Source organism: Macaca thibetana, chromosome 7, assembly GCF_024542745.1.
Source record: "Macaca thibetana thibetana isolate TM-01 chromosome 7, ASM2454274v1, whole genome shotgun sequence".
Lineage (NCBI taxonomy): Eukaryota > Metazoa > Chordata > Mammalia > Primates > Cercopithecidae > Macaca > Macaca thibetana.
The window spans coordinates 119809262-119829931 of record NC_065584.1 but is presented as its reverse complement, the minus strand read 5'-3'; the positions used below and the strand labels follow the sequence as shown (position 1 = coordinate 119829931).

At 38.0% G+C, this 20670-nt stretch overlaps 1 protein-coding gene and 1 pseudogene across 2 annotated transcripts in view; one reads left to right on the top strand and one right to left on the bottom strand.

Moving 5' to 3' along the window:
* Positions 1-20670, top strand: part of DPH6 (diphthamine biosynthesis 6) — a 338217-nt gene that overhangs the window by 148538 nt on the left and 169009 nt on the right. The window lies entirely within an intron of this gene.
* Positions 8881-9964, bottom strand: LOC126958847 (heterogeneous nuclear ribonucleoprotein A1-like; annotated as a pseudogene).

Below are 20670 nucleotides of genomic sequence, written 5' to 3'. Positions count from 1 at the left end.
TAGATGGGATTGCATCAAGTTAAAAAGCTGCACAGTGAAGGAAACAGTCAACAAAGTGCAGAGACGACCCACAGAATGGGACAAAATATTTGCAGACTACACATCTGACAAAAGATATATAGCTAGAATATAGAAGGAGCGTATACTCTATAGGAAAAAAATCTAATGATCCAATTCAAAAATGGGTGAAAGAATTGAATGGAGATTTCTCAAAAGAAGACATACAAATGTCAAACAGACATAGGAAAAGGTGTTCAACATCATTGATCACCAGAGAAATCCAACTCAAAACTACAATGAGTTATTATCTCACACCAGTTAAATGGCTTTTATCCAAAAGATAGGCAATAAATATTGGTGAGGATGTGGAGAAAAGGGAACCCTCATATGCTGTCTGTGGGAATGTAAATTAGTAAAACCACTCTGGAGAAGTGCTTGGAGGCTCCTCAAAAAACTAAAAAAATAGAGATACTATATGATCCAGCAATCCTACTGCTAGATATATACCCAAAAGAAAGGAAATCAGTGTATCAAAGGTATATCTGCACTCCCATGTTTGTTGCAACACTGTTCACAGTAGCCAAGATTTGGAAGCAACCAAAGTGTCCATCAGCATATGAATGGATAAAGAAAATGTGCTACTTATACACAGTGGAGTACTGTTAAGCCATTAAAAAGAATGAGATTCTGTCATTTGCAACAACATGGATGGACCTGGAGGTCATTATGTTAAGTGAAATAAGCCAGGCACAGAAATACAAACATCACATGTTCTTACTTATTAGTGGGATCTAAAAATCAAAACAATTGAATTCATGGAGATGGAAACTAAAAGGATGGTTACCAGAGGCCGGAAATGGGAGTGGGGGACCACCAGGGAGGTGGAGATGGTTAATGGGAACAAAAAAAAAAATGAATAAGCTGAGCATGATGGCTTATGCCTTTAATCTCAGCACTTTTGAGAGGCCAAGGTGAGTGTATCACTTCAGTCCAGGAGTTCAGGACCAGCCTGGGCAATGTGACAAACTATTGACTCTACAAAAAATATGAAAAAACTAGCCAGGCATGGTGGCGCATGCCTATGCCAGCTACTTAGGAGACTGAGGTGGGAGGATCACCTGAGTCCAGGAAGTCAAGGCTGCCATGAGCCGTGATTGTGTCACCATACTCCACCCTGGGTGACAGAGTAAGACTCTGTCTCAAAAACATAAAAATAAAAATAAAGATAAAGGATGAATAAGACCTAGTGTTTGATAGCACAACAGGGGGCCTATAGTCAATAATAATTTAATTTTACATTTTTAAATAACTAAAAAAGTGTAATTGTATTGATTCTAACATAAAGGATAAATACTTGAGCAGATGGATACCCATACTCCATAAATATATATATACCTACTATGTACCCATAAAATTAAACAATTTTTAACAGAAAATTTAAAAGCAAAACAGCAGAAAAATAAAAATAGCTATTGCTGAAAATTCAAAATATAATAAAGTGTAGGAAAGCAAATAAAAATCATACCTTTCTTGCCCCATGGTGTACATAATGCACATATTGGTGTATTCTCTCATGATTTATTTCCTGAGAATTTGTTTTATATACAAGATTATGTAGTTACACACTTGTATATATTTTATTTGCACAATGGGATTCAACTATACATACAATTTTGCCTCCTTCTTCTTCTAACATGCCACGTTCATTTTCCCGCATAACTAAATATGCTTTTTTTTTTTTTTTTTTTTTTTGCTTTCCAATAGCCTGAAATTGAACTCTCCCTCTCTCTGATTTATTTATTTTTTTTCACTTATACTTACTTTTTTTTTTTTTTCCTGAGACAGTGTCTCGCTCTGTGGCCCAGGTTGTAGTGCAGTGGCACGATCGTGGCTCACTGCAAGCTCTGCCTCCTGAATTCATGCCATTCTCCTGCCTCAGCCTCCCGAGTAGCTGGGACTACAGGCACCCACCACCATGCCCAGCTATTTTTTTGTATTTTTAGTAGAGACGAAGTTTCACCTTGTTAGCCAGGATGGTCTCGATCTCCTGACCTCGTGATCCGCCTGCCTTGGCCTCCCAAAGTGCTGGGATTACAGGCGTGAGCCACCGCACCCGGCCTTTTTTTTTTTTTTTTTTTTTTTTTTTTGTACTTTAAGTTCTAGGGTACATGTGCACAATGTGTAGGTTTCTTACATATATATACATGTGCCATGTTGGTGTGCTCTACCCATTAACTCATCATTTACATTAGGTGTATCTCCTAATGCTATCCCTCCCCCCCGTCCCCTCCCCACAATAGGCCCCAGTGTGTGATGTTCCCCTTCCTGTGTCCAAGTGATCTAATTGTTCAGTTCCCACCTATGAGTGAGAACATGCGGTGTTTGGTTTTCTGTTCTTGCAATAGTTTGCTGAGAATGATGGTTTCCAGCTGCATCCATGTCCCTACAAAGGACACAAATTCATCCTTTTTTGTGGCTGCATAGTATTCCATGGTGTATATGTGCCACATTTTCTTAATCCAATCTGTCACTGATGGACATTTGGGTTGATTCCAAGTCTTTGCTATTGTGAATAGTGCTGCAATAAACATACGTGTGCATGTGTCTTTATAGCAGCATGATTTATAATCCTTTGGGTATATACCCAGTAATGGGATGGCTGGGTCAAGTGGTATTTCTAGTTACAGATCCTTGAGGAATTGCCAAACTGTTTTCCACAATGGTTGAACTAATTTACAGTGCCACCAACAGTGTAAAAGTGTTCCTATTTCTCCACATCCTCTCCAGCACCTGTTGTGTCCTGATTTTTTAATGATCGCCATTCTAACTGGTGTTAGATGGTATCTCATTGTGGTTTTGATTTGCATTTCTCTGATGGCCAGTGATGATGAGCATTTTTTCATGTGTCTGTTGGCTGTATGAATGTCTTCTTTTGAGAAATGTCTGTTCATATCCTTTGCCCACTTTTTGATGGGGTTGTTTCCTTTTTTCTTGTAAATTTGTTTGAGTTCTTTGTAGGTTCTGGATATTAGCCCTTTGTCAGATGAGTAGATTGCAAAAATGTTCTCCCATTCTGTAGGTTGCCTGTTCACTCTGATGGTAGTTTCTTTTGCTGTGCAGAAGCTCTTTAGTTTAATTAGATCCCATTTGTCAATTTTGGCTTTTGTTGCCGTTGCTTTTGGTGTTTTAGACATGAAGTCCTTGCCCATGCCTATGTCCTGAATGGTATTGCAAAGGTTTTCTTCTAGGGTTTTTATGGTTTTAGGTCTAACATTTAAGTCTCTAATCCATCTTGAATTAATTTTCGTATAAGGAGTAAGGAAAGGATCCAGTTTCAGCTTTCAACTTGTGGCTAGCCAATTTTCCCAGCACCATTTATTAAATAGGGAATCCTTTCCCCATTTCTTGTTTTTGTCGGGTTTGTCAAAGATCAGATGGCTGTAGATGTGTGGTATTATTTCCGAGGGCTCTGTTCTGTTCCATTGGTCTATATCTCTGTTTTGGTACCAGTGCCATGCTGTTTTGGTTACTATAGCTTTGTAGTATAGTTTGAAGTCAGGTAGTGTGATGCCTTCACCTTTTTCTTTTGGCTTAGGATTGTCTTGGCAATGTGGGGTCTTTTTTGGTTCCATGTGAGCTTTAAAGCAGTTTTTTCCAATTCTGTGAAGAAAGTCATTGGTAGCTTCATGGGGATGGCATTGAATCTATAAGTTACCTTGGGCAGTATGGCCATTTTCACAATATTGATTCTTCCTATCCAAGAACATGATATGTTCTTCCATTTGTTTGTGTCCTCTTGTATTTCACTGAGCAGTGATTTGTAGTTCTCCTAGAAGAGGTGCTTTACATCCCTTGTAAGTTGGATTCCTAGGTATTTTATTCTCTTTGTAGCAATTGTGAATGGGAGTTCATTCATGATTTGGCTGTTTGTCTGTTACTGGTGTATAAGAATGCTTGTGATTTTTGCACATTAATTTTGTATCCTGAGACTTTGCTGAAGTTGCTTATCAGCTTAAGGAGATTTTGGGCTGAGACGATGGGGTTTTCTAAATACACAATCATGTCATCTGCAAACACGGACAATTTGACTTCTTCTTTTCCTAACTGAATACCTTTATTTCTTTCTCTTGCCTGATTGCCCTGGCCAGAACTTCCAACACTATGTTGAATAGGAGTGGTGAGAGAGAGCATCCCTGTCTTGTGCCAGTTTTCAAAGGGAATGCTTCCAGTTTTTGCCCATTCAGTATGATACTGGCTGTGGGTTTGTCATAAATAGCTCTTATTATTTTGAGATACGTTCCATCAATACCGAATTTATTGAGAGTTTTTAGCATGAAGGGCTGTTGAATTTTGTCAAAGGCCTTTTCTGCATCTATTGAGATAATCACGTGGTTTTTGTCTTTGGTTCTGTTTATATGCTGGATTACGTTTATTGATTTGCGTATGTTGAACCAGCCTTGCATCCCAGGGATGAAGCCCACTTGATCATGGAGGATAAGCTTTTTGATGTGCTGCTGGATTCGGTTTGCCAGTATTTTATTGAGGATTTTTATATCGATGTTCATCAGGGATATTGGTCTAAAATTCTCTTTTTTTGTTGTGTCTCTGCCAGGCTTTGGTATCAGGAAGATGTTGGCCTCATAAAATGAATTAGGGAGGATTCCCTCTTTTTCTGTTGATTGGGATAGTTTCAGAAGGAATGGTACCAACTCCTCCTTGTACCTCTGGTAGAATTCGGCTGTGAATCCATCTGGTCCTGGACTTTTTTTGGTTGGTAGGCTATTAATTATTGCCTCAATTTCAGAGCCTGCTATTGGTCTATTCAGGGATTCAACTTCTTTCTGGTTTAGTCTTGGGAGAGTGTAAGTGTCCACGAAATTATCCATTTCTTCTAGGTTTTCTAGTTTATTTGCCTAGAGGTGTTTATAGTATTCTTTGATGGTAGTTTGTATTTCTGTTGGGTCGGTGGTGATATCCCCTTTATCATTTTTTATTGCATCTATTTGATTCTTCTCTCTTTTCTTCTTTATTAGTCTTGCTAGCGGTCTATCAATTTTGTTGATCTTTTCAAAAAACCAGCTCCTGGATTCATTGATTTTTTTGGAGGGTTTTTTGTGTCTCTATCTCCTTCAGTTCTGCTCTGATCTGAGTTATTTCTTGCCTTCTGCTAGCTTTTGAATGTGTTTGCTCTTGCTTCTCTAGTTCTTTTAATTGTGATGTTAGAGTGTCCATTTTAGATCTCTTCTGCTTTCTCTTGTGGGCATTTAGTGCTAAAAATTTTCCTCTACACACTGCTTTAAATGTGTCCCAGAGATTCTGGTATGTTGTATCTTTGTTCTCATTGGTTTCAAGGAACATCTTTATTTCTGCCTTCATTTCGTTATGTACCCAGTAGTCATTCAGGAGCAGGTTGTTCAGTTTCCATGTAGTTGAGCGGTTTTGATTGAGTTTCTTAGTCCTGAGTTCTAGTTTGATTGCACTGTGGTCTGAGAGACAGTTTGTTATAATTTCTGTTCTTTTCCGTTTGCTGAGGAGTGCTTTACTTCCAACTATGTGGTCAATTTTGGAATAAGTGCGATGTGGTGCTGAGAAGAATGTATGTGCTATTGATTTGGGGTGGAGAGTTCTGTATATATGTCTATTAGGTCCACTTGGTGCAGAGTTGAGTTCAATTCCTGGATATCCTTATTAACTTTATGTCTCATTTCTGTCTAATGTTGACAGTGGGATGTTAAAGTCTCCTGTTATTATTGTATGGGAGTCTAAGTCTCTTTGTAAGTCTCTAAGGACTTGCTTTATGAATCTGGGTGCTCCTGTATTGGGTGCATATATATTTAGGATAGTTAGCTCTTCCTGATGAATTGATCTCTTTACCATTATGTAATGGCCTTCTTTGTCTCTTTTGATCTTTGATGGTTTAAAGTCTGTTTTATCAGAGACTAGGATTGCAACCCCTACTTTTTTTTGTTTTCCATTTGCCTGGTAGATCTTCCTCCATCCCTTTATTTTGAGCCTATGTGTGTCTCTGCATGTGAGATGGGTCTCCTGAATACAGCAAACTGATGGGTCTTGACTCTTTATCCAATTTGCCCGTCTGTGTCTTTTAATTGGAGCATTTAGTCCATTTACGTTTAAGGTTAATATTGTTATGTGTGAACTTGATCCTGTCATTATGATATTAGCTGGTTATTTTGCTCATTAGTTGATGCAGTTTCTTCCTAGCATCAATGAACTTTTCATTTTGGCATGTTTTTGCAATGGCTGGTACTGATTGTTCCTTTCCATGTTTAGTGCTTCCTTCAGGATCTCTTGTAGGGCAGGCCTGGTAGTGACAAAATCTCTAAGCATTTGCTTGTCTGTAAAGGATATTATTTCTCCTTCACTTATGAAACTTAGTTTGGCTGGATATGAAATTCTGGGTTGAAAATTCTTTTCTTTAAGGATGTTGAATATTGGCCTCCACTATCTTCTGGCTTGGAGAGTTTCTGCCGAGAGGTCTGCTGTTAGTCTGATTGGCTTCCCTTTGTGGGTATTCCGACCTTTCTCTCTGGCTGACCTTAACATTTTTTCCTTCATTTCAACTTTGGTGAATCTTAAAATTATGTGTCTTGCTCTTCTCAAGGAGTGTCTTTGTGGCGTTCTCTGTATTACCTGAATTTGAATGTTGGCCTGTGTTAGTAGGTTGGGGAAGTTCTCCTGGATACTATCCTGCAGAGTGTTTTCCAACTTGGTTCCATTTTCCCCGTCACTTTCAGGCACACCAATCAGACGTAGATTTGGTCTTTTCACATAATCCCATATTTCTTGGAGGCTTTGTTCATTTCTTTTTACTCTTTTTTCTCTACATTTCTCTTCTCGCTTCATTTCATTCATTTGATCTTCAATCACTGATAATCTTTCTTCCAGTTGATCGAGTCGGTTACTGAAGTTTGTGCATTTGTCACGTGGTTCTTATGTCATGGTTTTCATCTCTATCAGTTCTTTTAAGGTCTTCTCTGCATTGATTATTCTAGTTATCCATTCATCCATTGTTTTTTCAAGGTTTTTAGTTTCTTTGCGCTGGTTACATAGTTCCTCCTTTAGCTCTGAGAAGTTTGATCGACTGAAGCCTTCTCAGCTCATCAAAGTCATTCTCCGTCCAGCTTTGTTCCGTTGCTGGCGATGAGCTGCATTCCTGTGGAGGGGGAGATGCACTCTGATTTATTGAATTTCCAGCTTTTCTGCACTGCTTTTTCCCCATCTTTGTGGTTTTATCTGCCTTTGATCTTTGATGATGGTGACGTACTGCTGGGGTTTTGGTGTGGGTGTTCTTTCTGTTTGTTAGTTTTCCTTCCAACAGTCAGCACCCTCAGCTGCAAGTCTGTTGGAGTTTGCTTGAGATCCACTCCAGACCCTGTTTGCCTGGGTATCAGCAGCCGAGGCTGCAGAAGATAGAATATTGCTGAACAGCGAGTGTTGCTGTCTGATTCTTGCTCTGGAAGCTTCATCTCAGGGTGTACCCAGCCGTGTGAGGTGTGATGTGTCAGTCTGCACCTCAGTTGAAAATGCAGAAATCACCCGTCTTCTGTGTTGCTCATGCTGGGAGCGGGAGCTGGAGCTGTTCCTATTCGGCCATCTTGGGCACCACTCCCCTACTTTGAAAAGACATTAATTAATGGTTGGGTAGATTTTAATGATATTTGTATTTTACATATGAATATATAATTACTTATTTACTTATTACATCTGTATAATGAAATAATTATATAAGATATAAGTAATCTGTTGTTAGAAAGATTGGTTTTTCTAAATCATTAAAAATAACATTATGATTGTCATATTTTCTAATAAATCTTCATGCACATTTCTGGTTATTGTTTTCTTAAGTTCCTAGGAATGTAATTTCTGGATTAAAGAATACAAAAGCTTTAAGGCTTATATACTAACTACTCTGTGAAATAATTTTAGCCATTGTTTCTTAAACCTCTGTAGAATTTTTAAATTATCATCTTATAAGTGAATAATGGATTATGTAATAGTTTTATGTTTTGTGGGGCTTTGTATCCTAAGATCATTTTCTCATTTTCCATAAAGAAGGTGAATTTTAACACAAATTGCACTATTAAATGTTTAGAACTATTCTTTGAACAGCTTCCTTGTTTATTAATAGTATTCTAATTTTGTAATTTTTTTCAAGAGAATTAGTTTATTGATTACACATGATAATGGATGATATACAAGCTTCAATCCATCAATAATTTTATCTGGTATCATTATTCAATTTAGATATATTGCATAGGATGTGTCAACACTCATTTTTATAATCAATAATTCCATGATTTTGCTTGGGTAATCCCTTTTTATGGTGAACTTCAGGTCACAGCAGTAACTATCGGTTCAGCTACACAAAGGTTTCTGAAGACAATGGCTTCTCCATCTAAGCAGGTTGTATATAAATTCCAAATAGAACCTAGCATCACCCTGAAGGAATTCTAACGTCACACTGTTGGGGAAATTTACCAAGATAGCTTCAGAGTAGACTAACTACACAGCACATTTTTTAAAAAGGCACATTTATTCAGCATCACGATCAGACTATTACATTTAGCAATCAGCAGCATGGGCACACACAAAAAATCTACAATAATGCCCTTTGTTGGAATGCTCTACACTTTCCACAGAAGAAACACTAAAGTGACCTGTTATAAAACTCGTCACAAATACAGTCCTTGAGTTTTTTGCCCATACACGTGAGTATTTGTCTAAAGCATGTCTTCTTTGTAGCAGCTAGGCCCTGCCACCACTGTGCTTGACTGAGTTCACATATCTGTTGTAACCTGTAGTTTCCCTGTCAACTTCTCTGGCTCTCCTCTCCTGTTAAGTTTTGTTCCCTGGCAGTAATTAAAATCTTCTGCCACTGTTGTAGCTACTGCCCACTACTGGAACCACCATAGTCACCTTGGTGTCGTGGTTTAGCAAAGTATTGGCCTCCACCACCATAGGAGCCAGAGTTTCTGCCTCCAAAGTTTCCTACCTTGATGGTTCCAAAATTTGAAGATTGGTTGTTGTAATTGCCAAAATCATTGTAGCTTTCACCACCTCCAAAATTGCTTCCACTACCACCACCAAAGCCACCTCCTCCTCCATTGTTATAGCTGTTATAGCTGCTATTCCTGCCATAACCACTGCCCTGGTTTCCATAATGCTGTCCACCACTTTCATAGCCCCTGCTTCCTCCAGAGTAACCAGGGCCACCTCCTCCATAACCACCATCATTACCAAATCCATTAGAGCCATCCCCACTGCCACCATACCCACCAGCACCACAGCTGCCACCAAAGCCACCATGACCACTGAAGTTTCCTCCACTACCAAAGTTGTCATTCCCACTAAAACTTATCTCCACGACCACCACCAAAGTTTCCAGAACCACTTTGTCCTCTTTGGCTGGATGAAGCACTAGCCATCTCTTGCTTTGACAGGGCCTTCCTAACTTCACAGTTGTAGCCATTCAAAGTATGGTGTTTCTGAATGACAGTCTTATCCACGAAGTCATGGTCCTCAAAGGTTACAAAGGCAAAGCCCCTTTTCTTCAATTTTTCCATCATGTTGAAAATAATCTCTTAGGTGATGTTCTTCCGTGTCTTCTTTAATGCCACCAACAAATATCTTTTTCACAGTTAAGTGGGCATCTGGTCTTTGAGAATCTTGTCTTGAGACAGCTCTCTTTGGTTCCACAACTCTTCCATCCACCTTGTGTGGCCTTGCATTCATGGCTGCATCCACCTCCTCCACAGTGGCATCTGAGACAAACCCAAAGCCCCGGCATTCTTGGTGTTTGGATCTCTCATTACCACACAGTCTGTGAGCCTTCCCCATTGCTCAAAATGGCTCCTTGGGCTCTCATCGGTTGTTTCAAAGCTCAACCCTCCAGTAAGAGCTTCCTCAGCTGTTCAGGCCCTTTTGGAGACTCTGACTTAGACATGATGGCAGGGGGAAGAGAGACTTTAATGATGCTTCCTCAGTGGCGTCCACTGGCAGAAAGGCTGATTTTGTAATATTTTTAAATGTTAGTCAAGGTTTATATTCTCAAATGGTTCTTCAGTCTTTGATACAGAAACAACCTTCTGTGTTGTTTTCGATATTTACCTCTATGTCTCTGAATTGTATGTTTGCATTACTACTTCACGATTCACTGCCACCACCACTAATATTAGCATTATTTATTGACTTTCCACTCTGAAATATGCAGATTTCACTGTGTTTACTCCCTTTCCCTCCATTACGTATGTGTTCTCTTTCCCTCCTTCCATCTTCCTATGTGGTTATATTGCAATTCCGATTGGATCAGTATCCAGCGTTTATTATAATAACTGTAAAAACCCAATACACAGCTGAGTCAGATCGTAAACTCTGGTAATAAACCTTTCTTGTCCTGTACAACTTTTATTTTTTCTCGAGTGAATAATTTTCTTGTTTCATTTATTTAGTAGTCTCTGTACTTACCACAAATTCAGCACTACACTCATTGCCAGTTTTCTAATCTCTTAACCAGATGTTCAGACCTATGAAGTATTTTGTCAGTTTCTTCCTGAAGAAGTCTTTTCCAGAGCCTTCTGACTTGATCTAATCTGAACCAGGTTCTCGCTATGCCTCTTGTAAGGCTAACATTCGAGCATGTCCTCATAATACTGGGGTTTCCTTTACCTTCTTTCTGTGTTGAGAGTCCTTGTTGCCTAGATCCAGTGTTTTCCTTTGTTTACTCTTATTTTTGTGAAGCACATTCTCCAAGAGATTTCTAAGAAAGAACCCATGGGAGTAAATTTTTGAAGACTGTGCATACCTGAAAATGTCTCCAGTCTTTCCTCACATTTGATTGATTCTGTAACTGGTCGTAGAATTCTGAATTGGGATTGATTTTCCTTCTGGATGTTGATAGTATTGCTTCATTGCCTTGTAGCATGGTGTACTGTTGAAAAGCCCAAAGCCATTCTGATTCCTGACTAAGCGTATGTGATGACTTTCTCCATCTCTCTCCATTTCTTCTTTAGAAGTGTATATGATGTTCCTTTTGCCGCTAGAATTGTGACTCTTAGGTATATCTTGGGTGTGTATGTTTTTATCCACTGTGCTGGAACAAGAATAATACTCAGTTTTGAAATTTGAGCTGTGGGAAGTTTACTTGAATTATTTCATTGGTGTACCTCCCCTCTGGCTTTGCTTTTAGAATTTCTATTATTCTGTAAATTCTTCTTTATTTCTGTTATTTAAATGTTCCTTAACTTTTAACTTTTGTCTCCTAATTTTGATCTAATTCATTTTGTTCTTTCTAGAATTTCTAAATTTTGCTTCCAATCTTGTTTTATGTCATTTTTAATTTTTAAAAGCTAATTTTTTGTTCTTTAAATGTTCTATTTAAATCTATAACACCCCATCGTTAGTGTAATATCTTCTCTAATCTCCCTAAGAATATTGATAGCTTTTGTTTGTTTTCATTTTCTTCTCCCATGCATAGTCTATTTTCCTCACTGTTTGTTTTGGTCTCTAACTTTCATTTTAGAAATGTTCCTCAGATTTCTTGTAATCTGTGTTAATATGCTAATATTTAAGAGCAGGGAGCCTAAGAATTTGATTGTAAGCCCTAGGTATGTAGATGGAGCTTTTTGACCCTGAGTTTTACTATAGGAGAATCTGAAGAAAAAATAAACTTTTTTTTTTTCCCTCTATGCTTGCACACCACTCAGCACAACACTCGTGACACCAGATGTGTGAGGTTTTTCCCGCACACCAAGCAATTCTCCAGCAGACACCAACTGTCTGTCTTACTATTCAATTCAATTCTGATACCACAGGTTAAAGGCTCAGTCCCACAAGACTGCCACCACTTCAGATGCCAACCACAAGGAGTAGGTTGTTACCTATACTTCTGACTAACTGGCCATAAATCAGGCATTCCAATGACCTTTTCCTTGAGTTCCATTAATTTATTTGAACAGCTCACAGACTCTGGGAAAAACTTTACTTACATTTACTGGTTTGTTCATAAAGGATATAGTTTAAGATACAGAGGAACTGCCAGCTGCAGAGATACAGAGGGCAATGTATGTAGGAAGGCGGCATGGAGCTTCCAGGCTGTCTCTCAGTGCACCATCCTCCAGGCAACTGCATGTGATCAGCAATCTGGAAGCTCTCTGAACCCTGTCCTTTCGGGTTTTCATGGAGGCTTCATTATGTAGGTGTGATTGATTACGTCATTGGCCATTGGTGAGCAACTTAACTTTGAGCACTTTTCCATTTCCAGGTAGCTAGGGGATAGGGCTGTAAGTTCCAACCATCTAATCACAAGGTTGGTTTCCCTGGCAACCATTGCCCATCCCGAGGGTATCCAGGAGCCCACCAAGGGTCACCTCATTAGAACAAAAGATGTTTCTATCACTCAGGAAATTACAAAGGTCTTAGGAGCTCTGTCTCCGGAACTGGGGTCAAAGACCAAATGTTAGAACAAAAGATTCTCCTGGCACTCTGTCTACAAGAGTATTAGGAGCTCCATCTTGGGAACCAGGGGCAGAGAACAGATATTTATTTCTTACTATTTCACAGTATCACAGAAAGTATAGCAAGACTACTTAATCTGAGTTGTTCATATTCCAAAGCAAAGGATTCTCCATTCTCCTGTCTTGAAGGTGATAGCATGCTCTAATTTGCTTTTTTCTAGGAGTTGATTGGGGAAAATAGCTAGAGGTCTCAGAATCGTGTGTGTGTGTGTGTGTGTGTGTGTGTGTGTAATATGTATAATAATATATATATATTATATATATATATATATATATAATTTGATTCCATCTATTTTTATTTTATACCTCTGTCCTTAACTATGTCTCATTTCTCCCAGGCCAGTTCCTCTGTTTATCTGCTGCAGGGAATAAACCTCCAGCATTCTGCCAGGGTAGAAGAGAAGCAGTAGCCTAGAGAGGGACCTAAGAATCTGACTGCTTGTTAATTAGTGCCCTTTTTCTTTCCTTCTCACTTCCAGAGGTACCTGGTGTCACTAGCTCCTTACCCTTTTGATTATTCTAGTGTGTAAATCAGATTGGTCTTCAGCATTCCCCATTGTTGGCCACAGGCTCAGTGTTCTTGGTTCTGATAAACTGGTTAATGCTGTCACCTCCTCTCCTGTGTTCTCCATCTCTGTGGGTTTATGCCATTTTATGAAATATTTTCCAGTAACATTTTAAAAGGGAGTGAGAGTAGATGCATAGATTCAATCTACCATCTTTACCAATAGCAGTTATTCTTTGAGATTTCTTATGATCATCTAAGTCATGTGCTAGATGGAAGAGCAAAATTATATTTATATTTTTAAAAATTGTGAGTATGTAGGTTTAGTTGCTTTTTCTAAGCCAACTCTCAAAAAATCGGGAAATCTGGCCTCCAGCCTTGTGTCAAAGATAAACAGAAATGTATTGACTATACTTAAGAAGCATACCACTCTGCTGGGTGCTGCAAGAGCTAAACCTGGATAAATGCAACTTAGATTTCAAGCTTAAAGCTTGTTAGGGCATGTATTCATTTTTAAGTCAAGAAAGGCACATATTTTAAAATACAGACTTCCTTTCGTAAATGATTCCCCACCTCATAAAAGATTAGATCCAGTTATTGTTAATTCACACATTTTCTTCTCACTCTTCTGTAGAAGTTAACTGGTCTTCCTTATAGGCTGGACAAAAGCACAGTTTGCAATCCCCAGCCACCTATTACTTAAAAACAAAAGGGAAAGCAAAGTTCACAAAAATTGACTTGATGTTGTGGATGAGAAAGACAGAATTTTAAGACTTGTTCCCTGCAGTGGTGACTTTATGGGAAAAAATGCCTTTAACTGACCTTGGAAGTCTAAAGGGTTTAGAACATCTTTGAAAGAAGATTTTGAATTTTGAACATAACCAAGTTGGAAGGATATATAAAACTTTATGATTGAGACATCCAATGGCTATTATAAATAAAAATTATAAGGGGTATTAAAATGTACTTTAAGAGAGTAAAAATCATGTATCACAGAATTTCAAGGAAAAATGTTACATGTTGTGAGTGAATTCAGAGTAACTTCAGAGATAAATTGATAGCCCTGATGAGCTTGAAGGATAGGTAGGATTTTTGACTGGTTGGGTTGTTTTAGGTTAGAGAACAGTTTGTACCAACACATGAGGAAGGAGAAACACAATGTATTTTCAGAAGTTAGTCTCATTTATTTGGAATACACTTTGAGTATTGAAGGGCAAATGGGCCTACGACTTATTTGACATTAAAGCCAAAGACTAACTAACTCTGATTCCCCTTCTGTTAGGTTGAATGGGGCTCGGTTAGTTTCTGCTAGCTTGGAGATAAATCGTATTTTGGCTAGAGGTCATGATGGTAGGAACAGCCAGAGGAATTCTTGCGTTGTGATAAGTATATATAAATTGATAAAGCTGACAAAGGAATTTGAACCCATATCATGAGAGATTTTGAATACTGGAGGAGGATGTAAACAATGAGGAGTAACTGAAGGTTTTAAAGGAAGACAGAGGGATTCTCGAAGGTGTATTTTAAGTAGTGTAACTGAGAGTGGTGTCTATTGATAGTAGTATTTAACAAAAAGAGGTGCATGTCCTCGGCAGTTAGTGGCTATTCCAATATGACCCTCACATTTATCTGAATGCATGTTGTAGATGAGCTGTTAGTTGATAATGTCATGTGGTACTGATAGAATTGAATAAATGTGTAAGAACTATACCGAGTTCTATGCTAGCTGCTACATGTAAGGACTTCTGTGTCTAGTTCTATGCTAACTGCTATAAGAACTACAAAATAAATCAAAGACTTGGCATTTTCCATGGAATGTAGAGTATAGAAAGTGAGGGAGGGAAATCCCTAATAAATTTAACTAGGTAGAGTCACTTGGGAGTTAAAAGATGGAAGACGCCCACATGACCTCGAATAACTGATGAAAGGGTTAGGACTGATTTGAAAGATGAGTGAAATCTACATGGGTGGTGGCAACAAAGTAAATCAATATGAATGAAGACTCTTTGGCAAGAAGGCATTCAAGAACAGCAAAGAAATTTGGTCAAAATGAAACTAAGAGCTGGTGTTGGTAGATCAGTAAGAATAGGTTAGGTGGGAATGTAAGGCCCATTTGTGAAAAGCCTTGAGAGATGGGCCAAGTGATTTGGGGTAAGAAATAAATTTTAGAAGTCTCTCCAACTGAGATTTATATTATTGAAGGAAATCTCAGGAGATTTAATCTGGCAGCAGTATTCATGGATTAGGAGAAGATGGAAATGAAAAGGAGTGTAAGATGCTGTTATGGGAAACAGGTGTGAGGGCTCGTAGTGTGTAACCACTGACAGTAGGAATGGAGAGATGGAACAAAGCTGAAAGAAAGATTTTTATGGAAGATTGAAAAAGAAATTAACATCAAATTCCCTGGAGCTAGAAAAGAAAGAATTGAAGATTAGTCCACACATAATGATTGGGAAAACTGGAAGCATTTATTTGCTTCCAGTTTATATGCAGAGGAGAACAGGGTTGAGAAAGAACATGATAAGCTTGATCTTACACATATTTAATTTTAGATTATATAAACCAAAGGCATATGTTTTTTAACCTATGAGATTGCAGCACAATTGACATGTTCAGGCTAAAGACTAAGGTTTGTTATCTATCAGGATATTATGAAGAGTCAAACATGACTTTAAATTCTGGTTTTGTTTGGTTCTAAGCTGATAACTTTTGCAAATCAAACTAGTTTTTACCTCTGGAAAAAGAGTGAAAAATGAAATTAGCAGCCCCTTTATTGAGTGTATGTTATGTGCTGGATAGCACTTTCGTTATTCCATTCATGGGATTTTATTCCTGAAAACAATGAGGTAGGTACTATTGTCATCTCCATTTTACAGATCACAAGTTCAAGCCTCAGAGAAAGCACTTACGTGACCTAAGATCATGTAGCTAGAAAGTGACAGCCAGGATTTGAATGAATGAAGAACTGTCTGTCTCCAAAGCCAGTGCTTTCAACCAATTATGCAATGCTGCTTTCACTGTGCCTCACTACAACATGCAGTTTGCCCACTCTTAGAATTAAGTTGTGTTTTTATTAAGTGCTTACTAAGTGCTGTACATTGTGCTAAGTGCTTTTTATGCATTAATTTGTTTAATCATCTATGAGATCAGTACTATTATTTACGACGACGAATCACTAATGGGGTGAGTATTTCCATTGCCCAGCTGGGAAGTAGCAAAACTGAAATTTATGGTTAAGTTTATCTGATTTCAAGCCTGTGCTCTTTTTTTATTTTTTAAAGTCATTTTGAGTATTAAATAAGATGATAATATCATTATCTTAACCTTAAGGCATAAACCAAATAGTCTTTAATTAGTAGTGATAGTATTAGCAGCAGCAGAATAGCATAAAGGTGATGGTTGAAGCCATGGAGTGCATGGTGCTGTTATAGGGAACGCATTAAGAGAGAAGAACATATTCTAGAGCAAACAGTGATGGATATTTATAACTTAGGAACAGCAGGAGGGAAATGAGTCAGAGAGGCATAACAATAACTTAGAAAATATAGTAATGTGGAAGCCTGAGGAAGATAATTGAAAAGATTTGAGACATAAGTGGTATTATATGCCACATAAATTGGAAAAGGATAAGGCCATTGGACTCTCCCAGAAAACTACTACTCATACTGAGTTCTCTATATCAGTAAACAGAACTACCATCTATCCACTTTCCAAATGCAGAAAGCTGGGAATTTTCCTAAATTTCTTTTTTAACTTTCCTCAATCCTCCCTTCAATTAATCGTTAATTTTGATGGAGTTCAGGACACACTACCCCAAAATATGCCACCTTGACATTCGAGAAAACAGCAGAAGCAGGAAGGTCACTTTCTGACCTCCCTCCATTCATTTTATGGCCCTGAAGTGGGCCATAAAAGAATCCTTTGACTTTTCCCTAAAGTCTTAAGACCTTCATTCCGGAGCCATCCTCTCTACGCCCAGAGGAAAGGAATGTCACACAGGGATACAGAAAAAAATCGGAACAAATTGACCTTGCTGAGTTCCACCCCAGTTTATTACCATTAGATCATTTCCTGTTTCTTTGGATCTTCATTCCATTATGAAGTCTTCCCATTTCACATAAAACTTATTAAATAAATTTGTATGCTTTTCTGCTTTTCTAATTCATCTTTTGTCATAAAGTCCTCAACCATGAACGTTGTGATGGGAGAGGAAGAGATACTACATTTACTCCTCTACAGTTTCAGCCTCCGAAGAAAATCTCTCAAAATATTTACTCTCTCCTCTCCATCCCCACTGCTACTTGCCAGCTTGGGAAAGAAACCTTCACCTTCTGCTTAGGTTCCTCCAGCAACTGCTCAGTTCTTTTTGCTTCTAGACTTAATCTGGGCCCATTCTCCATCATTCATCGAAAATGATGTTTCTAAAATACAGATGCAGTCAGGTCAGTTTTTTGCTTAAAACCTCTCCAAGGGTTGTCTCTGACCTTAGGATAATGACTTAGCATGGCTTATGAAGCCGTGTAAGACCTGTCCTCTGTCTAGCCTTTCAGCCTTGTCTCACTGCCATTACTCATCCAGTTATGCTCAGCTATGCCAAACTCATTTAAATTTCTAGTACCTACCATGTGCTCTGGGATTTAACATGTACAGTTTCTTCTGGAATATTCGTTCCTTCTCTCTTGCATTCTCTATTCCCCCTTCCATCTTTCAGGGTTAACTTAATCCTTTAGAACTCAGCTTAAGTTTTATTTACTTTGAGAAGCCTTTTAAGTTCCTTTTAGTTAGGTACCCTGCTTTATACTGCCACAGCATTTCATGCACCTGCCAAAATAATCACTACCCTATATTGTAATTGCTCATTTAACTTTCTGTCTGTACAAGACAATAAGCTATTTTATGCAAGATACATGGCTGCTCCCATTTTTATCCCTAGTACCTACAACACTACTAAAGCTGTAGTAGATATTCAAGAAATACATCCTTAATAAGTGTTATGAATGAATTATCTTCTGTGTTGAGAATACCATTTATAAAATGAAATTGTGATTTTTGTAAACCTCAGTGTTTCCTCTCGGTGGGGGTGGAGGTGAAGAAGTATGAGTTTGGCTTTTTTCTTCCATTTTAAAATGACTAACAGATAAATGAGACTGATTTAAAAGAAGAAAAAGTTTGATTTAATAAGAAATTCAACAGTTGTGATTATTACAATGTTAGGGAAATCATGATGCTCTTAGCCATTCAGTTCAATAATCAGCAGCATTCCATTGGAAGTATTATGAATATGAATATTTATCTATATAAATAAGTGTGCCAGAAAAAAAATAGATTCATGTAAGTAATTTCTTTTTAATTTACTTGGAATTCATTTTTAAAATACTGAGACTTCAAGGCATTCTTACAAACCATGAGATCACCCAAGTTAGCCACATCTGTTCAGATGTTTTCAAAGCTTACCCTAACATTAGATGGCAACCCAATTTTCACCTTCTCTAAAAGAGAACACAGCACAATTTAAATATATGTGAAACAATAAACATACTTTTATACAAATGAAAATTATAAAATAAGTTTTTAAAGAAATCATATTGCCTTATTTTTATTACTATTATTATACTTTAAGTTCTGGGATACATGTGCAGAATGCGCAGATTTGTTACATAGGTATACACGTGCCATGGTGGTTTGCTGCAACCATCAACCCATTATCTACATTAGGTATTTCTCCTAATGCTATCCCTCCTCTAGTCCCCGACCCCCCGAGAGGCCCTGGTGTGTGATGTTCCCCTCCCTATATCCATGTGTTCTCATTGTTCAACTCCCACTTACGAGTGTGAAGATGCAGTGTTTGGTTTTCTGTTCCTGTGTTAGTTTGCTGAGAATGATGGTTTCCAACTTCGTCAGTTTCCAGCTTCGTCGTTTCCAACCACGTCCCTGCAAAGGCCATGAACTCATCCTTTTTTTATGGTTGCATAGTACTCCATGTTATATATGTGCCACATTTTATTTATCCAGTCTATTATTGATGGGCATTTGGGTTGGTTCCAAGTCTTTGCTATTGTGAACGTGCTGCAGTAAACATACGTGTGCATGTGTCTTTATAGTAGAATGATTTACAATCCTTTGGGTATATACCCAGTAATGGGATTGCCAGGTCAAATGGTATTTCTAGTTCTAGATCCTTAAGGAATCGCCACACTGTCTTCCACAATGGTTGAACTAATTTATACTCCCACCAACAGTGTAAAAGCATTCCTAATTCTCCACATCCTCTCCAGCATCTGTTGTTTCCTGACTTTTTAATGATCACCAATCTAACTGACGTGAGATGGTATCTCGTTGTGGTTTTGATTGGCAATTCTCTAATGACCAATGATGAGCTTTTTTTCATATGTTTGTTGGCCACATAAATGTCTTCTTTTGAGAAGCGTCTGTTCATATCCTTCACCTTTTTGATGGGGTTGTTTTTTTCTTGTAAATTTGTTTAAGTTCCTTGTAGATTCTGGATATTAGCCCTTTGTCAGATGGGTAGATGGCAAAAATTTTCTCCCATTCTGTAGGTTGCCTGTTCACTCTGATAATAGTTTCTTTTGCTGTGCAGAAGCTCTCTAGTTTAATTAGATCCCATTTGTAGCTGTTCCTTCTGCTCATCCCTGCAGGTATAGGGGTGGTAACAGCTATGCCAGTGGTTCTCAGTGAGGGGTGATTTTTTATTTTTATTTTTATTTTTTTGAGACGGAGTTTCACTCTTGACCCTCAAGCTGGAGTGCAATGGTGTGATCTTGGCTCACTGCAACCTCCGCCTCCTAAGTTCAAGCGATTCTCCAGCCTCAGCCTCCTGAGTAGCTGGGATTTTTTTTTCCCACCAATGACATCTGGCAATGTCTGCAGACATTTTTGATTGTCATGACTTTGAAGGCTATTAGCATCTAGTTCCTGGCCTCGTCCTTAAAGTTCTCTCTATACTTTTCTTAATGAACTTATCAAATGTCATAGCTTTAAATACATCCATATAACAATAACTTAAAGAATAGATGGCATGAAAACTATGTATTTTTCAATGTAGTTTGTTATTTTATGTACTTAAATTATGAAAAGAATCATGAAAATTCATTGAGAAATTAAACTTTTCAAAAATCTGTTAGTGATTTAGTATTTTTCATTACAATGATACTGATAGAGAAACTTATCAAAGAGAATGGCAAAAATTGCATTTGGAATGATTAAGTGCTAGGATACAATAATCCAAATTTTGAGTCGAAGCCAGAGACAGACCTGAGATAGATTAGGAATAAAGTTGCTGTTTTCTATGAACAGTGTAAATATTAGTAACACTAACTTTTAGAAAGGTAAATAGAAAGGTTGTACACCATAAATAAGTCTCTGGAATGTGCACATCTGGATGCTTCACGTACCTAAACTGACCTTTCTGTCACATGCATACATCGTGCTTTTGTGCTACAAAGATTCTGCTTTTTCATAAGGTGCTGTGTCTTAGCAGATTCATTAAAGAAAGTGGCTGGCATAGGCTTTACTTCTTGAGGAGGTTCTCTCACGACATCAAAGGGCCTTTGAGCTGGCTAAAAGTAATCCAACAAAGATGAATTTTTCTCTGAGTACTTGTGTCTGTTAGAG